General features: G+C 38.3%; 59 non-coding genes and 16 pseudogenes across 59 annotated transcripts; all 75 read right to left on the bottom strand.

Annotated features, from left to right (window-relative positions):
- Positions 1-163: 163 nt before the first annotated feature.
- Positions 164-282, bottom strand: LOC120576608 (5S ribosomal RNA). The gene has a single exon (XR_005642686.1). It is a non-coding gene; the product is annotated as a 5S ribosomal RNA (ribosomal RNA).
- Positions 283-450: 168 nt separating this feature from the next.
- LOC120576729 (5S ribosomal RNA) lies at positions 451-568 on the bottom strand. The gene has a single exon (XR_005642807.1). It is a non-coding gene; the product is annotated as a 5S ribosomal RNA (ribosomal RNA).
- Positions 569-736: 168 nt separating this feature from the next.
- LOC120576204 (uncharacterized) lies at positions 737-851 on the bottom strand (annotated as a pseudogene).
- A 168-nt stretch (positions 852-1019) lies between these two features.
- Positions 1020-1137, bottom strand: LOC120576719 (5S ribosomal RNA). Its single transcript, XR_005642797.1, has one exon. It is a non-coding gene; the product is annotated as a 5S ribosomal RNA (ribosomal RNA).
- A 168-nt stretch (positions 1138-1305) lies between these two features.
- LOC120576607 (5S ribosomal RNA) lies at positions 1306-1424 on the bottom strand. The gene has a single exon (XR_005642685.1). It is a non-coding gene; the product is annotated as a 5S ribosomal RNA (ribosomal RNA).
- A 168-nt stretch (positions 1425-1592) lies between these two features.
- On the bottom strand, positions 1593-1710 carry LOC120576727 (5S ribosomal RNA). The gene has a single exon (XR_005642805.1). It is a non-coding gene; the product is annotated as a 5S ribosomal RNA (ribosomal RNA).
- A 168-nt stretch (positions 1711-1878) lies between these two features.
- On the bottom strand, positions 1879-1995 carry LOC120576169 (uncharacterized; annotated as a pseudogene).
- A 168-nt stretch (positions 1996-2163) lies between these two features.
- On the bottom strand, positions 2164-2282 carry LOC120576605 (5S ribosomal RNA). The gene has a single exon (XR_005642683.1). It is a non-coding gene; the product is annotated as a 5S ribosomal RNA (ribosomal RNA).
- A 168-nt stretch (positions 2283-2450) lies between these two features.
- On the bottom strand, positions 2451-2569 carry LOC120576604 (5S ribosomal RNA). Its single transcript, XR_005642682.1, has one exon. It is a non-coding gene; the product is annotated as a 5S ribosomal RNA (ribosomal RNA).
- A 168-nt stretch (positions 2570-2737) lies between these two features.
- LOC120576177 (uncharacterized) lies at positions 2738-2853 on the bottom strand (annotated as a pseudogene).
- A 168-nt stretch (positions 2854-3021) lies between these two features.
- LOC120576603 (5S ribosomal RNA) lies at positions 3022-3140 on the bottom strand. The gene has a single exon (XR_005642681.1). It is a non-coding gene; the product is annotated as a 5S ribosomal RNA (ribosomal RNA).
- Positions 3141-3308: 168 nt separating this feature from the next.
- On the bottom strand, positions 3309-3427 carry LOC120576602 (5S ribosomal RNA). The gene has a single exon (XR_005642680.1). It is a non-coding gene; the product is annotated as a 5S ribosomal RNA (ribosomal RNA).
- A 168-nt stretch (positions 3428-3595) lies between these two features.
- On the bottom strand, positions 3596-3712 carry LOC120576720 (5S ribosomal RNA). Its single transcript, XR_005642798.1, has one exon. It is a non-coding gene; the product is annotated as a 5S ribosomal RNA (ribosomal RNA).
- Positions 3713-3880: 168 nt separating this feature from the next.
- LOC120576601 (5S ribosomal RNA) lies at positions 3881-3999 on the bottom strand. The gene has a single exon (XR_005642679.1). It is a non-coding gene; the product is annotated as a 5S ribosomal RNA (ribosomal RNA).
- A 168-nt stretch (positions 4000-4167) lies between these two features.
- On the bottom strand, positions 4168-4283 carry LOC120576198 (uncharacterized; annotated as a pseudogene).
- A 168-nt stretch (positions 4284-4451) lies between these two features.
- LOC120576175 (uncharacterized) lies at positions 4452-4567 on the bottom strand (annotated as a pseudogene).
- A 168-nt stretch (positions 4568-4735) lies between these two features.
- LOC120576599 (5S ribosomal RNA) lies at positions 4736-4854 on the bottom strand. The gene has a single exon (XR_005642677.1). It is a non-coding gene; the product is annotated as a 5S ribosomal RNA (ribosomal RNA).
- A 168-nt stretch (positions 4855-5022) lies between these two features.
- Positions 5023-5141, bottom strand: LOC120576598 (5S ribosomal RNA). Its single transcript, XR_005642676.1, has one exon. It is a non-coding gene; the product is annotated as a 5S ribosomal RNA (ribosomal RNA).
- Positions 5142-5308: 167 nt separating this feature from the next.
- On the bottom strand, positions 5309-5425 carry LOC120576713 (5S ribosomal RNA). Its single transcript, XR_005642791.1, has one exon. It is a non-coding gene; the product is annotated as a 5S ribosomal RNA (ribosomal RNA).
- A 168-nt stretch (positions 5426-5593) lies between these two features.
- Positions 5594-5710, bottom strand: LOC120576168 (uncharacterized; annotated as a pseudogene).
- A 168-nt stretch (positions 5711-5878) lies between these two features.
- LOC120576187 (uncharacterized) lies at positions 5879-5993 on the bottom strand (annotated as a pseudogene).
- Positions 5994-6161: 168 nt separating this feature from the next.
- Positions 6162-6277, bottom strand: LOC120576724 (5S ribosomal RNA). The gene has a single exon (XR_005642802.1). It is a non-coding gene; the product is annotated as a 5S ribosomal RNA (ribosomal RNA).
- Positions 6278-6445: 168 nt separating this feature from the next.
- Positions 6446-6563, bottom strand: LOC120576718 (5S ribosomal RNA). Its single transcript, XR_005642796.1, has one exon. It is a non-coding gene; the product is annotated as a 5S ribosomal RNA (ribosomal RNA).
- Positions 6564-6731: 168 nt separating this feature from the next.
- On the bottom strand, positions 6732-6846 carry LOC120576186 (uncharacterized; annotated as a pseudogene).
- A 168-nt stretch (positions 6847-7014) lies between these two features.
- LOC120576203 (uncharacterized) lies at positions 7015-7129 on the bottom strand (annotated as a pseudogene).
- Positions 7130-7297: 168 nt separating this feature from the next.
- Positions 7298-7408, bottom strand: LOC120576205 (uncharacterized; annotated as a pseudogene).
- Positions 7409-7576: 168 nt separating this feature from the next.
- On the bottom strand, positions 7577-7692 carry LOC120576183 (uncharacterized; annotated as a pseudogene).
- A 168-nt stretch (positions 7693-7860) lies between these two features.
- Positions 7861-7977, bottom strand: LOC120576712 (5S ribosomal RNA). Its single transcript, XR_005642790.1, has one exon. It is a non-coding gene; the product is annotated as a 5S ribosomal RNA (ribosomal RNA).
- A 168-nt stretch (positions 7978-8145) lies between these two features.
- LOC120576543 (5S ribosomal RNA) lies at positions 8146-8263 on the bottom strand. The gene has a single exon (XR_005642621.1). It is a non-coding gene; the product is annotated as a 5S ribosomal RNA (ribosomal RNA).
- A 168-nt stretch (positions 8264-8431) lies between these two features.
- On the bottom strand, positions 8432-8546 carry LOC120576201 (uncharacterized; annotated as a pseudogene).
- A 168-nt stretch (positions 8547-8714) lies between these two features.
- On the bottom strand, positions 8715-8833 carry LOC120576422 (5S ribosomal RNA). Its single transcript, XR_005642500.1, has one exon. It is a non-coding gene; the product is annotated as a 5S ribosomal RNA (ribosomal RNA).
- A 168-nt stretch (positions 8834-9001) lies between these two features.
- Positions 9002-9117, bottom strand: LOC120576723 (5S ribosomal RNA). Its single transcript, XR_005642801.1, has one exon. It is a non-coding gene; the product is annotated as a 5S ribosomal RNA (ribosomal RNA).
- Positions 9118-9285: 168 nt separating this feature from the next.
- Positions 9286-9404, bottom strand: LOC120576597 (5S ribosomal RNA). The gene has a single exon (XR_005642675.1). It is a non-coding gene; the product is annotated as a 5S ribosomal RNA (ribosomal RNA).
- Positions 9405-9572: 168 nt separating this feature from the next.
- Positions 9573-9688, bottom strand: LOC120576172 (uncharacterized; annotated as a pseudogene).
- Positions 9689-9856: 168 nt separating this feature from the next.
- LOC120576176 (uncharacterized) lies at positions 9857-9972 on the bottom strand (annotated as a pseudogene).
- Positions 9973-10140: 168 nt separating this feature from the next.
- LOC120576163 (5S ribosomal RNA) lies at positions 10141-10257 on the bottom strand. The gene has a single exon (XR_005642278.1). It is a non-coding gene; the product is annotated as a 5S ribosomal RNA (ribosomal RNA).
- Positions 10258-10425: 168 nt separating this feature from the next.
- Positions 10426-10542, bottom strand: LOC120576662 (5S ribosomal RNA). The gene has a single exon (XR_005642740.1). It is a non-coding gene; the product is annotated as a 5S ribosomal RNA (ribosomal RNA).
- A 168-nt stretch (positions 10543-10710) lies between these two features.
- Positions 10711-10826, bottom strand: LOC120576740 (5S ribosomal RNA). Its single transcript, XR_005642818.1, has one exon. It is a non-coding gene; the product is annotated as a 5S ribosomal RNA (ribosomal RNA).
- A 168-nt stretch (positions 10827-10994) lies between these two features.
- LOC120576710 (5S ribosomal RNA) lies at positions 10995-11111 on the bottom strand. Its single transcript, XR_005642788.1, has one exon. It is a non-coding gene; the product is annotated as a 5S ribosomal RNA (ribosomal RNA).
- A 168-nt stretch (positions 11112-11279) lies between these two features.
- Positions 11280-11395, bottom strand: LOC120576171 (uncharacterized; annotated as a pseudogene).
- A 168-nt stretch (positions 11396-11563) lies between these two features.
- Positions 11564-11680, bottom strand: LOC120576709 (5S ribosomal RNA). The gene has a single exon (XR_005642787.1). It is a non-coding gene; the product is annotated as a 5S ribosomal RNA (ribosomal RNA).
- A 168-nt stretch (positions 11681-11848) lies between these two features.
- LOC120576660 (5S ribosomal RNA) lies at positions 11849-11965 on the bottom strand. The gene has a single exon (XR_005642738.1). It is a non-coding gene; the product is annotated as a 5S ribosomal RNA (ribosomal RNA).
- Positions 11966-12133: 168 nt separating this feature from the next.
- On the bottom strand, positions 12134-12251 carry LOC120576425 (5S ribosomal RNA). The gene has a single exon (XR_005642503.1). It is a non-coding gene; the product is annotated as a 5S ribosomal RNA (ribosomal RNA).
- Positions 12252-12419: 168 nt separating this feature from the next.
- Positions 12420-12536, bottom strand: LOC120576708 (5S ribosomal RNA). Its single transcript, XR_005642786.1, has one exon. It is a non-coding gene; the product is annotated as a 5S ribosomal RNA (ribosomal RNA).
- Positions 12537-12704: 168 nt separating this feature from the next.
- Positions 12705-12820, bottom strand: LOC120576764 (5S ribosomal RNA). The gene has a single exon (XR_005642842.1). It is a non-coding gene; the product is annotated as a 5S ribosomal RNA (ribosomal RNA).
- A 167-nt stretch (positions 12821-12987) lies between these two features.
- On the bottom strand, positions 12988-13105 carry LOC120576510 (5S ribosomal RNA). Its single transcript, XR_005642588.1, has one exon. It is a non-coding gene; the product is annotated as a 5S ribosomal RNA (ribosomal RNA).
- A 167-nt stretch (positions 13106-13272) lies between these two features.
- LOC120576562 (5S ribosomal RNA) lies at positions 13273-13390 on the bottom strand. Its single transcript, XR_005642640.1, has one exon. It is a non-coding gene; the product is annotated as a 5S ribosomal RNA (ribosomal RNA).
- A 168-nt stretch (positions 13391-13558) lies between these two features.
- On the bottom strand, positions 13559-13676 carry LOC120576509 (5S ribosomal RNA). The gene has a single exon (XR_005642587.1). It is a non-coding gene; the product is annotated as a 5S ribosomal RNA (ribosomal RNA).
- Positions 13677-13843: 167 nt separating this feature from the next.
- Positions 13844-13962, bottom strand: LOC120576388 (5S ribosomal RNA). Its single transcript, XR_005642466.1, has one exon. It is a non-coding gene; the product is annotated as a 5S ribosomal RNA (ribosomal RNA).
- Positions 13963-14129: 167 nt separating this feature from the next.
- Positions 14130-14247, bottom strand: LOC120576546 (5S ribosomal RNA). Its single transcript, XR_005642624.1, has one exon. It is a non-coding gene; the product is annotated as a 5S ribosomal RNA (ribosomal RNA).
- A 168-nt stretch (positions 14248-14415) lies between these two features.
- On the bottom strand, positions 14416-14533 carry LOC120576508 (5S ribosomal RNA). Its single transcript, XR_005642586.1, has one exon. It is a non-coding gene; the product is annotated as a 5S ribosomal RNA (ribosomal RNA).
- Positions 14534-14700: 167 nt separating this feature from the next.
- On the bottom strand, positions 14701-14817 carry LOC120576722 (5S ribosomal RNA). The gene has a single exon (XR_005642800.1). It is a non-coding gene; the product is annotated as a 5S ribosomal RNA (ribosomal RNA).
- Positions 14818-14985: 168 nt separating this feature from the next.
- Positions 14986-15091, bottom strand: LOC120576208 (uncharacterized; annotated as a pseudogene).
- Positions 15092-15259: 168 nt separating this feature from the next.
- Positions 15260-15378, bottom strand: LOC120576387 (5S ribosomal RNA). Its single transcript, XR_005642465.1, has one exon. It is a non-coding gene; the product is annotated as a 5S ribosomal RNA (ribosomal RNA).
- A 167-nt stretch (positions 15379-15545) lies between these two features.
- LOC120576545 (5S ribosomal RNA) lies at positions 15546-15663 on the bottom strand. Its single transcript, XR_005642623.1, has one exon. It is a non-coding gene; the product is annotated as a 5S ribosomal RNA (ribosomal RNA).
- Positions 15664-15831: 168 nt separating this feature from the next.
- Positions 15832-15948, bottom strand: LOC120576659 (5S ribosomal RNA). The gene has a single exon (XR_005642737.1). It is a non-coding gene; the product is annotated as a 5S ribosomal RNA (ribosomal RNA).
- A 167-nt stretch (positions 15949-16115) lies between these two features.
- Positions 16116-16232, bottom strand: LOC120576658 (5S ribosomal RNA). The gene has a single exon (XR_005642736.1). It is a non-coding gene; the product is annotated as a 5S ribosomal RNA (ribosomal RNA).
- Positions 16233-16401: 169 nt separating this feature from the next.
- On the bottom strand, positions 16402-16518 carry LOC120576657 (5S ribosomal RNA). Its single transcript, XR_005642735.1, has one exon. It is a non-coding gene; the product is annotated as a 5S ribosomal RNA (ribosomal RNA).
- Positions 16519-16685: 167 nt separating this feature from the next.
- Positions 16686-16802, bottom strand: LOC120576656 (5S ribosomal RNA). Its single transcript, XR_005642734.1, has one exon. It is a non-coding gene; the product is annotated as a 5S ribosomal RNA (ribosomal RNA).
- A 168-nt stretch (positions 16803-16970) lies between these two features.
- LOC120576386 (5S ribosomal RNA) lies at positions 16971-17089 on the bottom strand. Its single transcript, XR_005642464.1, has one exon. It is a non-coding gene; the product is annotated as a 5S ribosomal RNA (ribosomal RNA).
- A 168-nt stretch (positions 17090-17257) lies between these two features.
- On the bottom strand, positions 17258-17375 carry LOC120576507 (5S ribosomal RNA). Its single transcript, XR_005642585.1, has one exon. It is a non-coding gene; the product is annotated as a 5S ribosomal RNA (ribosomal RNA).
- Positions 17376-17541: 166 nt separating this feature from the next.
- Positions 17542-17659, bottom strand: LOC120576663 (5S ribosomal RNA). Its single transcript, XR_005642741.1, has one exon. It is a non-coding gene; the product is annotated as a 5S ribosomal RNA (ribosomal RNA).
- Positions 17660-17826: 167 nt separating this feature from the next.
- LOC120576505 (5S ribosomal RNA) lies at positions 17827-17944 on the bottom strand. The gene has a single exon (XR_005642583.1). It is a non-coding gene; the product is annotated as a 5S ribosomal RNA (ribosomal RNA).
- A 168-nt stretch (positions 17945-18112) lies between these two features.
- Positions 18113-18231, bottom strand: LOC120576385 (5S ribosomal RNA). Its single transcript, XR_005642463.1, has one exon. It is a non-coding gene; the product is annotated as a 5S ribosomal RNA (ribosomal RNA).
- A 167-nt stretch (positions 18232-18398) lies between these two features.
- On the bottom strand, positions 18399-18514 carry LOC120576166 (5S ribosomal RNA). Its single transcript, XR_005642281.1, has one exon. It is a non-coding gene; the product is annotated as a 5S ribosomal RNA (ribosomal RNA).
- A 167-nt stretch (positions 18515-18681) lies between these two features.
- On the bottom strand, positions 18682-18799 carry LOC120576523 (5S ribosomal RNA). The gene has a single exon (XR_005642601.1). It is a non-coding gene; the product is annotated as a 5S ribosomal RNA (ribosomal RNA).
- Positions 18800-18965: 166 nt separating this feature from the next.
- LOC120576526 (5S ribosomal RNA) lies at positions 18966-19083 on the bottom strand. The gene has a single exon (XR_005642604.1). It is a non-coding gene; the product is annotated as a 5S ribosomal RNA (ribosomal RNA).
- A 167-nt stretch (positions 19084-19250) lies between these two features.
- On the bottom strand, positions 19251-19368 carry LOC120576560 (5S ribosomal RNA). Its single transcript, XR_005642638.1, has one exon. It is a non-coding gene; the product is annotated as a 5S ribosomal RNA (ribosomal RNA).
- A 169-nt stretch (positions 19369-19537) lies between these two features.
- LOC120576698 (5S ribosomal RNA) lies at positions 19538-19654 on the bottom strand. Its single transcript, XR_005642776.1, has one exon. It is a non-coding gene; the product is annotated as a 5S ribosomal RNA (ribosomal RNA).
- Positions 19655-19820: 166 nt separating this feature from the next.
- On the bottom strand, positions 19821-19938 carry LOC120576586 (5S ribosomal RNA). The gene has a single exon (XR_005642664.1). It is a non-coding gene; the product is annotated as a 5S ribosomal RNA (ribosomal RNA).
- A 161-nt stretch (positions 19939-20099) lies between these two features.
- On the bottom strand, positions 20100-20217 carry LOC120576559 (5S ribosomal RNA). Its single transcript, XR_005642637.1, has one exon. It is a non-coding gene; the product is annotated as a 5S ribosomal RNA (ribosomal RNA).
- A 165-nt stretch (positions 20218-20382) lies between these two features.
- LOC120576518 (5S ribosomal RNA) lies at positions 20383-20501 on the bottom strand. Its single transcript, XR_005642596.1, has one exon. It is a non-coding gene; the product is annotated as a 5S ribosomal RNA (ribosomal RNA).
- Positions 20502-20668: 167 nt separating this feature from the next.
- On the bottom strand, positions 20669-20787 carry LOC120576738 (5S ribosomal RNA). The gene has a single exon (XR_005642816.1). It is a non-coding gene; the product is annotated as a 5S ribosomal RNA (ribosomal RNA).
- A 167-nt stretch (positions 20788-20954) lies between these two features.
- On the bottom strand, positions 20955-21072 carry LOC120576552 (5S ribosomal RNA). Its single transcript, XR_005642630.1, has one exon. It is a non-coding gene; the product is annotated as a 5S ribosomal RNA (ribosomal RNA).
- A 76-nt stretch (positions 21073-21148) lies between these two features.
- On the bottom strand, positions 21149-21267 carry LOC120576573 (5S ribosomal RNA). The gene has a single exon (XR_005642651.1). It is a non-coding gene; the product is annotated as a 5S ribosomal RNA (ribosomal RNA).
- Positions 21268-21374: the final 107 nt, after the last annotated feature.

The raw sequence follows: 21374 nt of genomic DNA, 5'->3' as shown, positions 1-21374 counted from the left end.
TAAAGCGTTGTAATTGTATATATGCATTTCTAAGTTTATTTTTCAAAAAAGACGTCAAACTACGCTAATTAACGAATAGAGTTTTAGGTTGCGTAAATTAACGGAAAAAATGAAATACAATCGAAGTTTATTTTTCAAAAGCGACGTAAAATTTTGGCAAAAAGAGGTGCAACACAAGGACTTCCCAGGAGGTCACCCATCCTAGTACTACTCTCGACCAAGCACGCTTAGCTGCGTAGTTCTGATGGGATCCGAAGCATTAGTGCTGGTATGATCGCACCTGAGAGTAAAGCGTTGTAATTGTATATATGCATTTCTAAGTTTATTTTTCAAAAAAGACGTCAAACTACGCTAATTAACGAATAGAGTTTTAGGTTGCGTAAATTAACGGAAAAAATGAAATACAATCGAAGTTTATTTTTCAAAAGCGACGTAAAATTTTGGCAAAAAGAGGTGCAACACAAGGACTTCCCAGGAGGTCACCCATCCTAGTACTACTCTCGCCAAGCACGCTTAGCTGCGTAGTTCTGATGGGATCCGAAGCATTAGTGCTGGTATGATCGCACCTGAGAGTAAAGCGTTGTAATTGTATATATGCATTTCTAAGTTTATTTTTCAAAAAAGACGTCAAACTACGCTAATTAACGAATAGAGTTTTAGGTTGCGTAAATTAACGGAAAAAATGAAATACAATCGAAGTTTATTTTTCAAAAGCGACGTAAAATTTTGGCAAAAAGAGGTGCAACACAAGGACTTCCCAGGAGGTCACCCATCCTAGTACTACTCTCGCCAAGCACGCTTACTGCGAGTTCTGATGGGATCCGGGCATTAGTGCTGGTATGATCGCACCTGAGAGTAAAGCGTTGTAATTGTATATATGCATTTCTAAGTTTATTTTTCAAAAAAGACGTCAAACTACGCTAATTAACGAATAGAGTTTTAGGTTGCGTAAATTAACGGAAAAAATGAAATACAATCGAAGTTTATTTTTCAAAAGCGACGTAAAATTTTGGCAAAAAGAGGTGCAACACAAGGACTTCCCAGGAGGTCACCCATCCTAGTACTACTCTCGACCAAGCACGCTTAGCTGCGAGTTCTGATGGGATCCGAAGCATTAGTGCTGGTATGATCGCACCTGAGAGTAAAGCGTTGTAATTGTATATATGCATTTCTAAGTTTATTTTTCAAAAAAGACGTCAAACTACGCTAATTAACGAATAGAGTTTTAGGTTGCGTAAATTAACGGAAAAAATGAAATACAATCGAAGTTTATTTTTCAAAAGCGACGTAAAATTTTGGCAAAAAGAGGTGCAACACAAGGACTTCCCAGGAGGTCACCCATCCTAGTACTACTCTCGACCAAGCACGCTTAGCTGCGTAGTTCTGATGGGATCCGAAGCATTAGTGCTGGTATGATCGCACCTGAGAGTAAAGCGTTGTAATTGTATATATGCATTTCTAAGTTTATTTTTCAAAAAAGACGTCAAACTACGCTAATTAACGAATAGAGTTTTAGGTTGCGTAAATTAACGGAAAAAATGAAATACAATCGAAGTTTATTTTTCAAAAGCGACGTAAAATTTTGGCAAAAAGAGGTGCAACACAAGGACTTCCCAGGAGGTCACCCATCCTAGTACTACTCTCGCCAAGCACGCTTAGCTGCGTAGTTCTGATGGGATCCGAAGCATTAGTGCTGGTATGATCGCACCTGAGAGTAAAGCGTTGTAATTGTATATATGCATTTCTAAGTTTATTTTTCAAAAAAGACGTCAAACTACGCTAATTAACGAATAGAGTTTTAGGTTGCGTAAATTAACGGAAAAAATGAAATACAATCGAAGTTTATTTTTCAAAAGCGACGTAAAATTTTGGCAAAAAGAGGTGCAACACAAGGACTTCCTAGGAGGTCACCCATCCTAGTACTACTCTCGCCAAGCACGCTTAGCTGCGTAGTTCTGATGGGATCCGTGCATTAGTGCTGGTATGATCGCACCTGAGAGTAAAGCGTTGTAATTGTATATATGCATTTCTAAGTTTATTTTTCAAAAAAGACGTCAAACTACGCTAATTAACGAATAGAGTTTTAGGTTGCGTAAATTAACGGAAAAAATGAAATACAATCGAAGTTTATTTTTCAAAAGCGACGTAAAATTTTGGCAAAAAGAGGTGCAACACAAGGACTTCCCAGGAGGTCACCCATCCTAGTACTACTCTCGACCAAGCACGCTTAGCTGCGTAGTTCTGATGGGATCCGAAGCATTAGTGCTGGTATGATCGCACCTGAGAGTAAAGCGTTGTAATTGTATATATGCATTTCTAAGTTTATTTTTCAAAAAAGACGTCAAACTACGCTAATTAACGAATAGAGTTTTAGGTTGCGTAAATTAACGGAAAAAATGAAATACAATCGAAGTTTATTTTTCAAAAGCGACGTAAAATTTTGGCAAAAAGAGGTGCAACACAAGGACTTCCCAGGAGGTCACCCATCCTAGTACTACTCTCGACCAAGCACGCTTAGCTGCGTAGTTCTGATGGGATCCGAAGCATTAGTGCTGGTATGATCGCACCTGAGAGTAAAGCGTTGTAATTGTATATATGCATTTCTAAGTTTATTTTTCAAAAAAGACGTCAAACTACGCTAATTAACGAATAGAGTTTTAGGTTGCGTAAATTAACGGAAAAAATGAAATACAATCGAAGTTTATTTTTCAAAAGCGACGTAAAATTTTGGCAAAAAGAGGTGCAACACAAGGACTTCCCAGGAGGTCACCCATCCTAGTACTACTCTCGCCAAGCACGCTTAGCTGCGAGTTCTGATGGGATCCGAGCATTAGTGCTGGTATGATCGCACCTGAGAGTAAAGCGTTGTAATTGTATATATGCATTTCTAAGTTTATTTTTCAAAAAAGACGTCAAACTACGCTAATTAACGAATAGAGTTTTAGGTTGCGTAAATTAACGGAAAAAATGAAATACAATCGAAGTTTATTTTTCAAAAGCGACGTAAAATTTTGGCAAAAAGAGGTGCAACACAAGGACTTCCCAGGAGGTCACCCATCCTAGTACTACTCTCGACCAAGCACGCTTAGCTGCGTAGTTCTGATGGGATCCGAAGCATTAGTGCTGGTATGATCGCACCTGAGAGTAAAGCGTTGTAATTGTATATATGCATTTCTAAGTTTATTTTTCAAAAAAGACGTCAAACTACGCTAATTAACGAATAGAGTTTTAGGTTGCGTAAATTAACGGAAAAAATGAAATACAATCGAAGTTTATTTTTCAAAAGCGACGTAAAATTTTGGCAAAAAGAGGTGCAACACAAGGACTTCCCAGGAGGTCACCCATCCTAGTACTACTCTCGACCAAGCACGCTTAGCTGCGTAGTTCTGATGGGATCCGAAGCATTAGTGCTGGTATGATCGCACCTGAGAGTAAAGCGTTGTAATTGTATATATGCATTTCTAAGTTTATTTTTCAAAAAAGACGTCAAACTACGCTAATTAACGAATAGAGTTTTAGGTTGCGTAAATTAACGGAAAAAATGAAATACAATCGAAGTTTATTTTTCAAAAGCGACGTAAAATTTTGGCAAAAAGAGGTGCAACACAAGGACTTCCCAGGAGGTCACCCATCCTAGTACTACTCTCGCCAAGCACGCTTAGCTGCGAGTTCTGATGGGATCCGGTGCATTAGTGCTGGTATGATCGCACCTGAGAGTAAAGCGTTGTAATTGTATATATGCATTTCTAAGTTTATTTTTCAAAAAAGACGTCAAACTACGCTAATTAACGAATAGAGTTTTAGGTTGCGTAAATTAACGGAAAAAATGAAATACAATCGAAGTTTATTTTTCAAAAGCGACGTAAAATTTTGGCAAAAAGAGGTGCAACACAAGGACTTCCCAGGAGGTCACCCATCCTAGTACTACTCTCGACCAAGCACGCTTAGCTGCGTAGTTCTGATGGGATCCGAAGCATTAGTGCTGGTATGATCGCACCTGAGAGTAAAGCGTTGTAATTGTATATATGCATTTCTAAGTTTATTTTTCAAAAAAGACGTCAAACTACGCTAATTAACGAATAGAGTTTTAGGTTGCGTAAATTAACGGAAAAAATGAAATACAATCGAAGTTTATTTTTCAAAAGCGACGTAAAATTTTGGCAAAAAGAGGTGCAACACAAGGACTTCCCAGGAGGTCACCCATCCTAGTACTACTCTCGCCAAGCACGCTTACTGCGAGTTCTGATGGGATCCGAAGCATTAGTGCTGGTATGATCGCACCTGAGAGTAAAGCGTTGTAATTGTATATATGCATTTCTAAGTTTATTTTTCAAAAAAGACGTCAAACTACGCTAATTAACGAATAGAGTTTTAGGTTGCGTAAATTAACGGAAAAAATGAAATACAATCGAAGTTTATTTTTCAAAAGCGACGTAAAATTTTGGCAAAAAGAGGTGCAACACAAGGACTTCCCAGGAGGTCACCCATCCTAGTACTACTCTCGCCAAGCACGCTTAACTGCGAGTTCTGATGGGATCCGGGCATTAGTGCTGGTATGATCGCACCTGAGAGTAAAGCGTTGTAATTGTATATATGCATTTCTAAGTTTATTTTTCAAAAAAGACGTCAAACTACGCTAATTAACGAATAGAGTTTTAGGTTGCGTAAATTAACGGAAAAAATGAAATACAATCGAAGTTTATTTTTCAAAAGCGACGTAAAATTTTGGCAAAAAGAGGTGCAACACAAGGACTTCCCAGGAGGTCACCCATCCTAGTACTACTCTCGACCAAGCACGCTTAGCTGCGTAGTTCTGATGGGATCCGAAGCATTAGTGCTGGTATGATCGCACCTGAGAGTAAAGCGTTGTAATTGTATATATGCATTTCTAAGTTTATTTTTCAAAAAAGACGTCAAACTACGCTAATTAACGAATAGAGTTTTAGGTTGCGTAAATTAACGGAAAAAATGAAATACAATCGAAGTTTATTTTTCAAAAGCGACGTAAAATTTTGGCAAAAAGAGGTGCAACACAAGGACTTCCCAGGAGGTCACCCATCCTAGTACTACTCTCGACCAAGCACGCTTAGCTGCGTAGTTCTGATGGGATCCGAAGCATTAGTGCTGGTATGATCGCACCTGAGAGTAAAGCGTTGTAATTGTATATATGCATTTCTAAGTTTATTTTTCAAAAAAGACGTCAAACTACGCTATTAACGAATAGAGTTTTAGGTTGCGTAAATTAACGGAAAAAATGAAATACAATCGAAGTTTATTTTTCAAAAGCGACGTAAAATTTTGGCAAAAAGAGGTGCAACACAAGGACTTCCCAGGAGGTCACCCATCCTAGTACTACTCTCGCCAAGCACGCTTAACTGCGAGTTCTGATGGGATCCGGTGCATTAGTGCTGGTATGATCGCACCTGAGAGTAAAGCGTTGTAATTGTATATATGCATTTCTAAGTTTATTTTTCAAAAAAGACGTCAAACTACGCTAATTAACGAATAGAGTTTTAGGTTGCGTAAATTAACGGAAAAAATGAAATACAATCGAAGTTTATTTTTCAAAAGCGACGTAAAATTTTGGCAAAAAGAGGTGCAACACAAGGACTTCCCAGGAGGTCACCCATCCTAGTACTACTCTCGCCAAGCACGCTTAGCTGCGAGTTCTGATGGGATCCGAAGCATTAGTGCTGGTATGATCGCACCTGAGAGTAAAGCGTTGTAATTGTATATATGCATTTCTAAGTTTATTTTTCAAAAAAGACGTCAAACTACGCTAATTAACGAATAGAGTTTTAGGTTGCGTAAATTAACGGAAAAAATGAAATACAATCGAAGTTTATTTTTCAAAAGCGACGTAAAATTTTGGCAAAAAGAGGTGCAACACAAGGACTTCCCAGGAGGTCACCCATCCTAGTACTACTCTCGCCAAGCACGCTTACTGCGAGTTCTGATGGGATCGGTGCATTAGTGCTGGTATGATCGCACCTGAGAGTAAAGCGTTGTAATTGTATATATGCATTTCTAAGTTTATTTTTCAAAAAAGACGTCAAACTACGCTAATTAACGAATAGAGTTTTAGGTTGCGTAAATTAACGGAAAAAATGAAATACAATCGAAGTTTATTTTTCAAAAGCGACGTAAAATTTTGGCAAAAAGAGGTGCAACACAAGGACTTCCCAGGAGGTCACCCATCCTAGTACTACTCTCGCCAAGCACGCTTAACTGCGAGTTCTGATGGGATCGGTGCATTAGTGCTGGTATGATCGCACCTGAGAGTAAAGCGTTGTAATTGTATATATGCATTTCTAAGTTTATTTTTCAAAAAAGACGTCAAACTACGCTAATTAACGAATAGAGTTTTAGGTTGCGTAAATTAACGGAAAAAATGAAATACAATCGAAGTTTATTTTTCAAAAGCGACGTAAAATTTTGGCAAAAAGAGGTGCAACACAAGGACTTCCCAGGAGGTCACCCATCCTAGTACTACTCTCGACCAAGCACGCTTAGCTGCGAGTTCTGATGGGATCCGAAGCATTAGTGCTGGTATGATCGCACCTGAGAGTAAAGCGTTGTAATTGTATATATGCATTTCTAAGTTTATTTTTCAAAAAAGACGTCAAACTACGCTAATTAACGAATAGAGTTTTAGGTTGCGTAAATTAACGGAAAAAATGAAATACAATCGAAGTTTATTTTTCAAAAGCGACGTAAAATTTTGGCAAAAAGAGGTGCAACACAAGGACTTCCCAGGAGGTCACCCATCCTAGTACTACTCTCGCCAAGCACGCTTACTGCGAGTTCTGATGGGATCGGTGCATTAGTGCTGGTATGATCGCACCTGAGAGTAAAGCGTTGTAATTGTATATATGCATTTCTAAGTTTATTTTTCAAAAAAGACGTCAAACTACGCTAATTAACGAATAGAGTTTTAGGTTGCGTAAATTAACGGAAAAAATGAAATACAATCGAAGTTTATTTTTCAAAAGCGACGTAAAATTTTGGCAAAAAGAGGTGCAACACAAGGACTTCCCAGGAGGTCACCCATCCTAGTACTACTCTCGCCAAGCACGCTTACTGCGAGTTCTGATGGGATCCGGGCATTAGTGCTGGTATGATCGCACCTGAGAGTAAAGCGTTGTAATTGTATATATGCATTTCTAAGTTTATTTTTCAAAAAAGACGTCAAACTACGCTAATTAACGAATAGAGTTTTAGGTTGCGTAAATTAACGGAAAAAATGAAATACAATCGAAGTTTATTTTTCAAAAGCGACGTAAAATTTTGGCAAAAAGAGGTGCAACACAAGGACTTCCCAGGAGGTCACCCATCCTAGTACTACTCTCGACCAAGCACGCTTAGCTGCGTAGTTCTGATGGGATTTAGTGCTGGTATGATCGCACCTGAGAGTAAAGCGTTGTAATTGTATATATGCATTTCTAAGTTTATTTTTCAAAAAAGACGTCAAACTACGCTAATTAACGAATAGAGTTTTAGGTTGCGTAAATTAACGGAAAAAATGAAATACAATCGAAGTTTATTTTTCAAAAGCGACGTAAAATTTTGGCAAAAAGAGGTGCAACACAAGGACTTCCCAGGAGGTCACCCATCCTAGTACTACTCTCGCCAAGCACGCTTACTGCGAGTTCTGATGGGATCCGGTGCATTAGTGCTGGTATGATCGCACCTGAGAGTAAAGCGTTGTAATTGTATATATGCATTTCTAAGTTTATTTTTCAAAAAAGACGTCAAACTACGCTAATTAACGAATAGAGTTTTAGGTTGCGTAAATTAACGGAAAAAATGAAATACAATCGAAGTTTATTTTTCAAAAGCGACGTAAAATTTTGGCAAAAAGAGGTGCAACACAAGGACTTCCCAGGAGGTCACCCATCCTAGTACTACTCTCGCCAAGCACGCTTAACTGCGAGTTCTGATGGGATCCGGTGCATTAGTGCTGGTATGATCGCACCTGAGAGTAAAGCGTTGTAATTGTATATATGCATTTCTAAGTTTATTTTTCAAAAAAGACGTCAAACTACGCTAATTAACGAATAGAGTTTTAGGTTGCGTAAATTAACGGAAAAAATGAAATACAATCGAAGTTTATTTTTCAAAAGCGACGTAAAATTTTGGCAAAAAGAGGTGCAACACAAGGACTTCCCAGGAGGTCACCCATCCTAGTACTACTCTCGCCCAAGCACGCTTAACTGCGAGTTCTGATGGGATCCGGTGCATTAGTGCTGGTATGATCGCACCTGAGAGTAAAGCGTTGTAATTGTATATATGCATTTCTAAGTTTATTTTTCAAAAAAGACGTCAAACTACGCTAATTAACGAATAGAGTTTTAGGTTGCGTAAATTAACGGAAAAAATGAAATACAATCGAAGTTTATTTTTCAAAAGCGACGTAAAATTTTGGCAAAAAGAGGTGCAACACAAGGACTTCCCAGGAGGTCACCCATCCTAGTACTACTCTCGCCAAGCACGCTTACTGCGAGTTCTGATGGGATCCGAGCATTAGTGCTGGTATGATCGCACCTGAGAGTAAAGCGTTGTAATTGTATATATGCATTTCTAAGTTTATTTTTCAAAAAAGACGTCAAACTACGCTAATTAACGAATAGAGTTTTAGGTTGCGTAAATTAACGGAAAAAATGAAATACAATCGAAGTTTATTTTTCAAAAGCGACGTAAAATTTTGGCAAAAAGAGGTGCAACACAAGGACTTCCCAGGAGGTCACCCATCCTAGTACTACTCTCGACCAAGCACGCTTAACTGCGAAGTTCTGATGGGATCCGGTGCATTAGTGCTGGTATGATCGCACCTGAGAGTAAAGCGTTGTAATTGTATATATGCATTTCTAAGTTTATTTTTCAAAAAAGACGTCAAACTACGCTAATTAACGAATAGAGTTTTAGGTTGCGTAAATTAACGGAAAAAATGAAATACAATCGAAGTTTATTTTTCAAAAGCGACGTAAAATTTTGGCAAAAAGAGGTGCAACACAAGGACTTCCCAGGAGGTCACCCATCCTAGTACTACTCTCGCCAAGCACGCTTAACTGCGAGTTCTGATGGGATCGGTGCATTAGTGCTGGTATGATCGCACCTGAGAGTAAAGCGTTGTAATTGTATATATGCATTTCTAAGTTTATTTTTCAAAAAAGACGTCAAACTACGCTAATTAACGAATAGAGTTTTAGGTTGCGTAAATTAACGGAAAAAATGAAATACAATCGAAGTTTATTTTTCAAAAGCGACGTAAAATTTTGGCAAAAAGAGGTGCAACACAAGGACTTCCCAGGAGGTCACCCATCCTAGTACTACTCTCGACCAAGCACGCTTAGCTGCGTAGTTCTGATGGGATCCGAAGCATTAGTGCTGGTATGATCGCACCTGAGAGTAAAGCGTTGTAATTGTATATATGCATTTCTAAGTTTATTTTTCAAAAAAGACGTCAAACTACGCTAATTAACGAATAGAGTTTTAGGTTGCGTAAATTAACGGAAAAAATGAAATACAATCGAAGTTTATTTTTCAAAAGCGACGTAAAATTTTGGCAAAAAGAGGTGCAACACAAGGACTTCCCAGGAGGTCACCCATCCTAGTACTACTCTCGCCAAGCACGCTTAACTGCGAGTTCTGATGGGATCCGAGCATTAGTGCTGGTATGATCGCACCTGAGAGTAAAGCGTTGTAATTGTATATATGCATTTCTAAGTTTATTTTTCAAAAAAGACGTCAAACTACGCTAATTAACGAATAGAGTTTTAGGTTGCGTAAATTAACGGAAAAAATGAAATACAATCGAAGTTTATTTTTCAAAAGCGACGTAAAATTTTGGCAAAAAGAGGTGCAACACAAGGACTTCCCAGGAGGTCACCCATCCTAGTACTACTCTCGCCAAGCACGCTTAGCTGCGAGTTCTGATGGGATCCGAGCATTAGTGCTGGTATGATCGCACCTGAGAGTAAAGCGTTGTAATTGTATATATGCATTTCTAAGTTTATTTTTCAAAAAAGACGTCAAACTACGCTAATTAACGAATAGAGTTTTAGGTTGCGTAAATTAACGGAAAAAATGAAATACAATCGAAGTTTATTTTTCAAAAGCGACGTAAAATTTTGGCAAAAAGAGGTGCAACACAAGGACTTCCCAGGAGGTCACCCATCCTAGTACTACTCTCGCCAAGCACGCTTAACTGCGAGTTCTGATGGGATCCGAAGCATTAGTGCTGGTATGATCGCACCTGAGAGTAAAGCGTTGTAATTGTATATATGCATTTCTAAGTTTATTTTTCAAAAAAGACGTCAAACTACGCTAATTAACGAATAGAGTTTTAGGTTGCGTAAATTAACGGAAAAAATGAAATACAATCGAAGTTTATTTTTCAAAAGCGACGTAAAATTTTGGCAAAAAGAGGTGCAACACAAGGACTTCCCAGGAGGTCACCCATCCTAGTACTACTCTCGACCAAGCACGCTTAACTGCGAAGTTCTGATGGGATCCGGCATTAGTGCTGGTATGATCGCACCTGAGAGTAAAGCGTTGTAATTGTATATATGCATTTCTAAGTTTATTTTTCAAAAAAGACGTCAAACTACGCTAATTAACGAATAGAGTTTTAGGTTGCGTAAATTAACGGAAAAAATGAAATACAATCGAAGTTTATTTTTCAAAAGCGACGTAAAATTTTGGCAAAAAGAGGTGCAACACAAGGACTTCCCAGGAGGTCACCCATCCTAGTACTACTCTCGCCAAGCACGCTTAGCTGCGAGTTCTGATGGGATCGGTGCATTAGTGCTGGTATGATCGCACCTGAGAGTAAAGCGTTGTAATTGTATATATGCATTTCTAAGTTTATTTTTCAAAAAAGACGTCAAACTACGCTAATTAACGAATAGAGTTTTAGGTTGCGTAAATTAACGGAAAAAATGAAATACAATCGAAGTTTATTTTTCAAAAGCGACGTAAAATTTTGGCAAAAAGAGGTGCAACACAAGGACTTCCCAGGAGGTCACCCATCCTAGTACTACTCTCGCCAAGCACGCTTAACTGCGAGTTCTGATGGGATCCGGTGCATTAGTGCTGGTATGATCGCACCTGAGAGTAAAGCGTTGTAATTGTATATATGCATTTCTAAGTTTATTTTTCAAAAAAGACGTCAAACTACGCTAATTAACGAATAGAGTTTTAGGTTGCGTAAATTAACGGAAAAAATGAAATACAATCGAAGTTTATTTTTCAAAAGCGACGTAAAATTTTGGCAAAAAGAGGTGCAACACAAGGACTTCCCAGGAGGTCACCCATCCTAGTACTACTCTCGCCAAGCACGCTTAACTGCGAGTTCTGATGGGATCCGAGCATTAGTGCTGGTATGATCGCACCTGAGAGTAAAGCGTTGTAATTGTATATATGCATTTCTAAGTTTATTTTTCAAAAAAGACGTCAAACTACGCTAATTAACGAATAGAGTTTTAGGTTGCGTAAATTAACGGAAAAAATGAAATACAATCGAAGTTTATTTTTCAAAAGCGACGTAAAATTTTGGCAAAAAGAGGTGCAACACAAGGACTTCCCAGGAGGTCACCCATCCTAGTACTACTCTCGCCAAGCACGCTTAACTGCGAGTTCTGATGGGATCCGGTGCATTAGTGCTGGTATGATCGCACCTGAGAGTAAAGCGTTGTAATTGTATATATGCATTTCTAAGTTTATTTTTCAAAAAAGACGTCAAACTACGCTAATTAACGAATAGAGTTTTAGGTTGCGTAAATTAACGGAAAAAATGAAATACAATCGAAGTTTATTTTTCAAAAGCGACGTAAAATTTTGGCAAAAAGAGGTGCAACACAAGGACTTCCCAGGAGGTCACCCATCCTAGTACTACTCTCGCCAAGCACGCTTAACTGCGGAGTTCTGATGGGATCCGTGCATTAGTGCTGGTATGATCGCACCTGAGAGTAAAGCGTTGTAATTGTATATATGCATTTCTAAGTTTATTTTTCAAAAAAGACGTCAAACTACGCTAATTAACGAATAGAGTTTTAGGTTGCGTAAATTAACGGAAAAAATGAAATACAATCGAAGTTTATTTTTCAAAAGCGACGTAAAATTTTGGCAAAAAGAGGTGCAACACAAGGACTTCCCAGGAGGTCACCCATCCTAGTACTACTCTCGCCCAAGCACGCTTAACTGCGGAGTTCTGATGGGATCCGTGCATTAGTGCTGGTATGATCGCACCTGAGAGTAAAGCGTTGTAATTGTATATATGCATTTCTAAGTTTATTTTTCAAAAAAGACGTCAAACTACGCTAATTAACGAATAGAGTTTTAGGTTGCGTAAATTAACGGAAAAAATGAAATACAATCGAAGTTTATTTTTCAAAAGCGACGTAAAATTTTGGCAAAAAGAGGTGCAACACAAGGACTTCCCAGGAGGTCACCCATCCTAGTACTACTCTCGCCAAGCACGCTTAACTGCGAGTTCTGATGGGATCCGGTGCATTAGTGCTGGTATGATCGCACCTGAGAGTAAAGCGTTGTAATTGTATATATGCATTTCTAAGTTTATTTTTCAAAAAAGACGTCAAACTACGCTAATTAACGAATAGAGTTTTAGGTTGCGTAAATTAACGGAAAAAATGAAATACAATCGAAGTTTATTTTTCAAAAGCGACGTAAAATTTTGGCAAAAAGAGGTGCAACACAAGGACTTCCCAGGAGGTCACCCATCCTAGTACTACTCTCGCCAAGCACGCTTAACTGCGAGTTCTGATGGGATCCGTGCATTAGTGCTGGTATGATCGCACCTGAGAGTAAAGCGTTGTAATTGTATATATGCATTTCTAAGTTTATTTTTCAAAAAAGACGTCAAACTACGCTAATTAACGAATAGAGTTTTAGGTTGCGTAAATTAACAGAAAAAATGAAATACAATCGAAGTTTATTTTTCAAAACAACGTAAAATTTTGGCAAAAAGAGGTGCAACACAAGGACTTCCCAGGAGGTCACCCATCCTAGTACTACTCTCGCCAAGCACGCTTAACTGCGGAGTTCTGATGGGATCCGGTGCATTAGTGCTGGTATGATCGCACCTGAGAGTAAAGCGTTGTAATTGTATATATGCATTTCTAAGTTTATTTTTCAAAAAAGACGTCAAACTACGCTAATTAACGAATAGAGTTTTAGGTTGCGTAAATTAACAGAAAAAATGAAATACAATCGAAGTTTATTTTTCAAAACAACGTAAAATTTTGGCAAAAAGAGGTGCAACACAAGGACTTCCCAGGAGGTCACCCATCCTAGTACTACTCTCGACCAAGCACGCTTAACTGCGGAGTTCTGATGGGATCCGAGCATTAGTGCTGGTATGATCGCACCTGAGAGTAAAGCGTTGTAATTGTATATATGCATTTCTAAGTTTATTTTTCAAAAAAGACGTCAAACTACGCTAATTAACGAATAGAGTTTTAGGTTGCGTAAATTAACGGAAAAAATGAAATACAATCGAAGTTTATTTTTCAAAAACGACGTAAAATTTTGGCAAAAAGAGGTGCAACACAAGGACTTCCCAGGAGGTCACCCATCCTAGTACTACTCTCGCCAAGCACGCTTAACTGCGGAGTTCTGATGGGATCCGGTGCATTAGTGCTGGTATGATCGCACCTGAGAGTAAAGCGTTGTAATTGTATATATGCATTTCTAAGTTTATTTTTCAAAAAAGACGTCAAACTACGCTAATTAACGAATAGAGTTTTAGGTTGCGTAAATTAACAGAAAAAATGAAATACAATCGAAGTTTATTTTTCAAAACAACGTAAAATTTTGGCAAAAAGAGGTGCAACACAAGGACTTCCCAGGAGGTCACCCATCCTAGTACTACTCTCGACCAAGCACGCTTAACTGCGGAGTTCTGATGGGATCCGGTGCATTAGTGCTGGTATGATCGCACCTGAGAGTAAAGCGTTGTAATTGTATATATGCATTTCTAAGTTTATTTTTCAAAAAAGACGTCAAACTACGCTAATTAACGAATAGAGTTTTAGGTTGCGTAAATTAACAGAAAAAATGAAATACAATCGAAGTTTATTTTTCAAAACAACGTAAAATTTTGGCAAAAAGAGGTGCAACACAAGGACTTCCCAGGAGGTCACCCATCCTAGTACTACTCTCGACCAAGCACGCTTAACTGCGGAGTTCTGATGGGATCCGTGCATTAGTGCTGGTATGATCGCACCTGAGAGTAAAGCGTTGTAATTGTATATATGCATTTCTAAGTTTATTTTTCAAAAAAGACGTCAAACTACGCTAATTAACGAATAGAGTTTTAGGTTGCGTAAATTAACGGAAAAAATGAAATACAATCGAAGTTTATTTTTCAAAAACGACGTAAAATTTTGGCAAAAAGAGGTGCAACACAAGGACTTCCCAGGAGGTCACCCATCCTAGTACTACTCTCGCCAAGCACGCTTAACTGCGGAGTTCTGATGGGATCCGGTGCATTAGTGCTGGTATGATCGCACCTGAGAGTAAAGCGTTGTAATTGTATATATGCATTTCTAAGTTTATTTTTCAAAAAAGACGTCAAACTACGCTAATTAACGAATAGAGTTTTAGGTTGCGTAAATTAACAGAAAAAATGAAATACAATCGAAGTTTATTTTTCAAAACAACGTAAAATTTTGGCAAAAAGAGGTGCAACACAAGGACTTCCTAGGAGGTCACCCATCCTAGTACTACTCTCGCCAAGCACGCTTAACTGCGGAGTTCTGATGGGATCCGAGCATTAGTGCTGGTATGATCGCACCTGAGAGTAAAGCGTTGTAATTGTATATATGCATTTCTAAGTTTATTTTTCAAAAAAGACGTCAAACTACGCTAATTAACGAATAGAGTTTTAGGTTGCGTAAATTAACGGAAAAAATGAAATACAATCGAAGTTTATTTTTCAAAAGCGACGTAAAATTTTGGCAAAAAGAGGTGCAACACAAGGACTTCCCAGGAGGTCACCCATCCTAGTACTACTCTCGACCAAGCACGCTTAACTGCGGAGTTCTGAATTAGTGCTGGTATGATCGCACCTGAGAGTAAAGCGTTGTAATTGTATATATGCATTTCTAAGTTTATTTTTCAAAAAAGACGTCAAACTACGCTAATTAACGAATAGAGTTTTAGGTTGCGTAAATTAACGGAAAAAATGAAATACAATCGAAGTTTATTTTTCAAAAGCGACGTAAAATTTTGGCAAAAAGAGGTGCAACACAAGGACTTCCCAGGAGGTCACCCATCCTAGTACTACTCTCGACCAAGCACGCTTAACTGCGGAGTTCTGATGGGATCCGGTGCATTAGTGCTGGTATGATCGCACCTGAGAGTAAAGCGTTGTAATTGTATATATGCATTTCTAAGTTTATTTTTCAAAAAAGACGTCAAACTACGCTAATTAACGAATAGAGTTTTAGGTTGCGTAAATTAACAGAAAAAATGAAATACAATCGAAGTTTATTTTTCAAAACAACGTAAAATTTTGGCAAAAAGAGGTGCAACACAAGGACTTCCCAGGAGGTCACCCATCCTAGTACTACTCTCGACCAAGCACGCTTAACTGCGGAGTTCTGATGGGATCCGTGCATTAGTGCTGGTATGATCGCACCTGAGAGTAAAGCGTTGTAATTGTATATATGCATTTCTAAGTTTATTTTTCAAAAAAGACGTCAAACTACGCTAATTAACGAATAGAGTTTTAGGTTGCGTAAATTAACGGAAAAAATGAAATACAATCGAAGTTTATTTTTCAAAAACGACGTAAAATTTTGGCAAAAAGAGGTGCAACACAAGGACTTCCCAGGAGGTCACCCATCCTAGTACTACTCTCGCCAAGCACGCTTAACTGCGGAGTTCTGATGGGATCCGTGCATTAGTGCTGGTATGATCGCACCTGAGAGTAAAGCGTTGTAATTGTATATATGCATTTCTAAGTTTATTTTTCAAAAAAGACGTCAAACTACGCTAATTAACGAATAGAGTTTTAGGTTGCGTAAATTAACAGAAAAAATGAAATACAATCGAAGTTTATTTTTCAAAACAACGTAAAATTTTGGCAAAAAGAGGTGCAACACAAGGACTTCCCAGGAGGTCACCCATCCTAGTACTACTCTCGCCAAGCACGCTTAACTGCGGAGTTCTGATGGGATCCGTGCATTAGTGCTGGTATGATCGCACCTGAGAGTAAAGCGTTGTAATTGTATATATGCATTTCTAAGTTTATTTTTCAAAAAAGACGTCAAACTACGCTAATTAACGAATAGAGTTTTAGGTTGCGTAAATTAACGGAAAAAAATGAAATACAATCGAAGTTTATTTTTCAAAAACGACGTAAAATTTTGGCAAAAAGAGGTGCAACACAAGGACTTCCCAGGAGGTCACCCATCCTAGTACTACTCTCGCCAAGCACGCTTAACTGCGGAGTTCTGATGGGATCCGTGCATTAGTGCTGGTATGATCGCACCTGAGAGTAAAGCGTTGTAATTGTATATATGCATTTCTAAGTTTATTTTTCAAAAAAGACGTCAAACTACGCTAATTAACGAATAGAGTTTTAGGTTGCGTAAATTAACGAAAAAATGAAATACAATCGAAGTTTATTTTTCAAAAACGACGTAAAATTTTGGCAAAAAGAGGTGCAACACAAGGACTTCCCAGGAGGTCACCCATCCTAGTACTACTCTCGCCAAGCACGCTTAACTGCGGAGTTCTGATGGGATCCGTGCATTAGTGCTGGTATGATCGCACCTGAGAGTAAAGCGTTGTAATTGTATATATGCATTTCTAAGTTTATTTTTCAAAAAAGACGTCAAACTACGCTAATTAACGAATAGAGTTTTAGGTTGCGTAAATTAACGGAAAAAATGAAATACAATCGAAGTTTATTTTTCAAAAACGACGTAAAATTTTGGCAAAAAGAGGTGCAACACAAGGACTTCCCAGGAGGTCACCCATCCTAGTACTACTCTCGACCAAGCACGCTTAACTGCGGAGTTCTGATGGGATCCGGTGCATTAGTGCTGGTATGATCGCACCTGAGAGTAAAGCGTTGTAATTGTATATATGCATTTCTAAGTTTATTTTTCAAAAAAGACGTCAAACTACGCTAATTAACGAATAGAGTTTTAGGTTGCGTAAATTAACGGAAAAAATGAAATACAATCGAAGTTTATTTTTCAAAAACGACGTAAAATTTTGGCAAAAAGAGGTGCAACACAAGGACTTCCCAGGAGGTCACCCATCCTAGTACTACTCTCGCCAAGCACGCTTAACTGCGGAGTTCTGATGGGATCCGGTGCATTAGTGCTGGTATGATCGCACCTGAGAGTAAAGCGTTGTAATTGTATATATGCATTTCTAAGTTTATTTTTCAAAAAAGACGTCAAACTACGCTAATTAACGAATAGAGTTTTAGGTTGCGTAAATTAACGGAAAAATGAAATACAATCGAAGTTTATTTTTCAAAACAACGTAAAATTTTGGCAAAAAGAGGTGCAACACAAGGACTTCCTAGGAGGTCACCCATCCTAGTACTACTCTCGCCAAGCACGCTTAACTGCGGAGTTCTGATGGGATCCGAAGCATTAGTGCTGGTATGATCGCACCTGAGAGTAAAGCGTTGTAATTGTATATATGCATTTCTAAGTTTATTTTTCAAAAAAGACGTCAAACTACGCTAATTAACGAATAGAGTTTTAGGTTGCGTAAATTAACGGAAAAAATGAAATACAATGAAGTTTATTTTTCAAAAACGACGTAAAATTTTGGCAAAAAGAGGTGCAACACAAGGACTTCCCAGGAGGTCACCCATCCTAGTACTACTCTCGCCAAGCACGCTTAACTGCGGAGTTCTGATGGGATCCGGTGCATTAGTGCTGGTATGATCGCACCTGAGAGTAAAGCGTTGTAATTGTATATATGCATTTCTAAGTTTATTTTTCAAAAAAGACGTCAAACTACGCTAATTAACGAATAGAGTTTTAGGTTGCGTAAATTAACGGAAAAAATGAAATACAATCGAAGTTTATTTTTCAAAAACGACGTAAAATTTTGGCAAAAAGAGGTGCAACACAAGGACTTCCCAGGAGGTCACCCATCCTAGTACTACTCTCGACCAAGCACGCTTAACTGCGGAGTTCTGATGGGATCCGGTGCATTAGTGCTGGTATGATCGCACCTGAGAGTAAAGCGTTGTAATTGTATATATGCATTTCTAAGTTTATTTTTCAAAAAAGACGTCAAACTACGCTAATTAACGAATAGAGTTTTAGGTTGCGTAAATTAACAGAAAAAATGAAATACAATCGAAGTTTATTTTTCAAAACAACGTAAAATTTTGGCAAAAAGAGGTGCAACACAAGGACTTCCTAGGAGGTCACCCATCCTAGTACTACTCTCGCCAAGCACGCTTAACTGCGGAGTTCTGATGGGATCCTGCATTAGTGCTGGTATGATCGCACCTGAGAGTAAAGCGTTGTAATTGTATATATGCATTTCTAAGTTTATTTTTCAAAAAAGACGTCAAACTACGCTAATTAACGAATAGAGTTTTAGGTTGCGTAAATTAACGAAAAAATGAAATACAATCGAAGTTTATTTTTCAAAAACGACGTAAAATTTTGGCAAAAAGAGGTGCAACACAAGGACTTCCAGGAGGTCACCCATCCTAGTACTACTCTCGCCCAAGCGCGCTTAACTGCGGAGTTCTGATGGGATCCGGTGCATTAGTGCTGGTATGATCGCACCTGAGAGTAAAGCGTTGTAATTGTATATATGCATTTCTAAGTTTATTTTTCAAAAAAGACGTCAAACTACGCTAATTAACGAATAGAGTTTTAGGTTGCGTAAATTAACGGAAAAATGAAATACAATCGAAGTTTATTTTTCAAAACAACGTAAAATTTTGGCAAAAAGAGGTGCAACACAAGGACTTCCAGGAGGTCACCCATCCTAGTACTACTCTCGACCAAGCACGCTTAACTGCGGAGTTCTGATGGGATCCGGTGCATTAGTGCTGGTATGATCGCACCTGAGAGTAAAGCGTTGTAATTGTATATATGCATTTCTAAGTTTATTTTCAAAAAAGACGTCAAACTACGCTAATTAACGAATAGAGTTTTAGGTTGCGTAAATTAACGGAAAAAATGAAATACAATCGAAGTTTATTTTTCAAAAGCGACGTAAAATTTTGGCAAAAAGAGGTGCAACACAAGGACTTCCCAGGAGGTCACCCATCCTAGTACTACTCTCGACCAAGCACGCTTAACTGCGGAGTTCTGATGGGATCCGAGCATTAGTGCTGGTATGATCGCACCTGAGAGTAAAGCGTTGTAATTGTATATATGCATTTCTAAGTTTATTTTTCAAAAAAGACGTCAAACTACGCTAATTAACGAATAGAGTTTTAGGTTGCGTAAATTAACGGAAAAAATGAAATACAATTGAAGTTTATTTTTCAAAAACGACGTAAAACTTTTGGCAAAAAGAGGTGCAACACAAGGACTTCCAGGAGGTCACCCATCCTAGTACTACTCTCGACCAAGCACGCTAACTGCGGAGTTCTGATGGGATCCGGTGCATTAGTGCTGGTATGATCGCACCTGAGAGTAAAGCGTTGTAATTGTATATATGCATTTCTAAGTTTATTTTTCAAAAAAGACGTCAAACTACGCTAATTAACGAATAGAGTTTTAGGTTGCGTAAATTAACGAAAAAATGAAATACAATCGAAGTTTATTTTTCAAAAACGACGTAAATTTTGGCAAAAAGAGGTGCAACACAAGGACTTCCCAGGAGGTCACCCATCCTAGTACTACTCTCGACCAAGCACGCTTAACTGCGGAGTTCTGATGGGATCCAAGCATTAGTGCTGGTATGATCGCACCTGAGAGTAAAGCGTTGTAATTGTATATATGCATTTCTAAGTTTATTTTTCAAAAAAGACGTCAAACTACGCTAATTAACGAATAGAGTTTTAGGTTGCGTAAATTAACGGAAAAAATGAAATACAATTGAAGTTTATAAAAGAACAAAAATTTTGGCAAAAAGAGGTGCAACACAAGGACTTCCAGGAGGTCACCCATCCTAGTACTACTCTCGCCCAAGCACGCTTAACTGCGGAGTTCTAATGGGATCCGGTGCATTAGTGCTAATATGATCGCACCTGAGAGTAAAGCGTTGTAATTGTATATATGCATTTCTAAGTTTATTTTTCAAAAAAGACGTCAAATACGCTAATTAACGAATAGAGTTTTAGTTGCGTAAATTAACGAAAAAATGAAATACAATCGAAGTTTATTTTTCAAATACGATGTAAAATTTTGGCAAAAAGAGGTGCAACACAAGGACTTCCTAGGAGGTCACCCATCCTAGTACTACTCTCGACCAAGCGCGCTTAACTGCGGAGTTCTGATGGGATCCGGTGCATTAGTGCTGGTATGATCGCACCTGAGAGTAAAGCGTTGTAATTGTATATATGCATTTCGAAGTTTATTTTCAAAAAAGACGTCAAACTACGCTAATTAACGAATAGAGTATTAGGTTGCGTAAATTAACGGAAAAAATGAAATACAATCGAAGTTTATTTTTCAAAAGCGACGTAAAATTTTGGCAAAAAGAGGTGCAACACAAGGACTTCCCAGAAGGTCACCCATCCTTGTACTACTCTCGACCAAGCACGCTTAACTGCGGAGTTGTGATGGGATCCGAAGCATTAGTGCTGGTATGATCGCACCTGAGAGTAAAGCGTTGTAATTGTATATATGCATTTCTAAGTTTATTTTTCAAAAAAGACGTCAAACTACGCTAATTAACGAATAGAGTTTTAGGTTGCGTAAATTAACGAAAAAATGAAATACAATCGAAGTTCGTTTTTCAAATACGACATAAACTTTTGGCAAAAAGAGGTGCAACACAAGGACTTCCCAGGAGGTCACCCATCCTAGTACTACTCTCGCCCAAGCACGCTTAACTGCAGAGTTCTGATGGGATCCGGTGCATTAGTGCTGGTAGATCGCACCTGAGAGTAAAGCGTTGTAATTGTATATATGCATTTCTAAGTTTATTTTTCAAAAGCGACGTAAAATTTTGGCAAAAAGAGGTGCAACACAAGGACTTCCCAGGAGGTCACCCATCCTAGTACTACTCTCGACCAAGCACGCTTAACTGCGGAGTTTTGATGGGATCCGAAGCATTAGTGCTGGTATGATCGCACCTGAGAGTAAAGCGTTGTAATTGTATATATGCATTTCTAAGTTTATTTTTCAAAAAAGACGTCAAACTACGCTAATTAACGAATAGAGTTTTAGGTTGCGTAAATTAAC

The sequence above is a fragment of the Medicago truncatula genome, chromosome 6 (genome assembly GCF_003473485.1).
Source record: "Medicago truncatula cultivar Jemalong A17 chromosome 6, MtrunA17r5.0-ANR, whole genome shotgun sequence".
Taxonomy (NCBI): domain Eukaryota; kingdom Viridiplantae; phylum Streptophyta; class Magnoliopsida; order Fabales; family Fabaceae; genus Medicago; species Medicago truncatula.
Note: the sequence above shows the minus strand (reverse complement) of the source record. Positions and strands in the feature narration are given on the sequence as shown.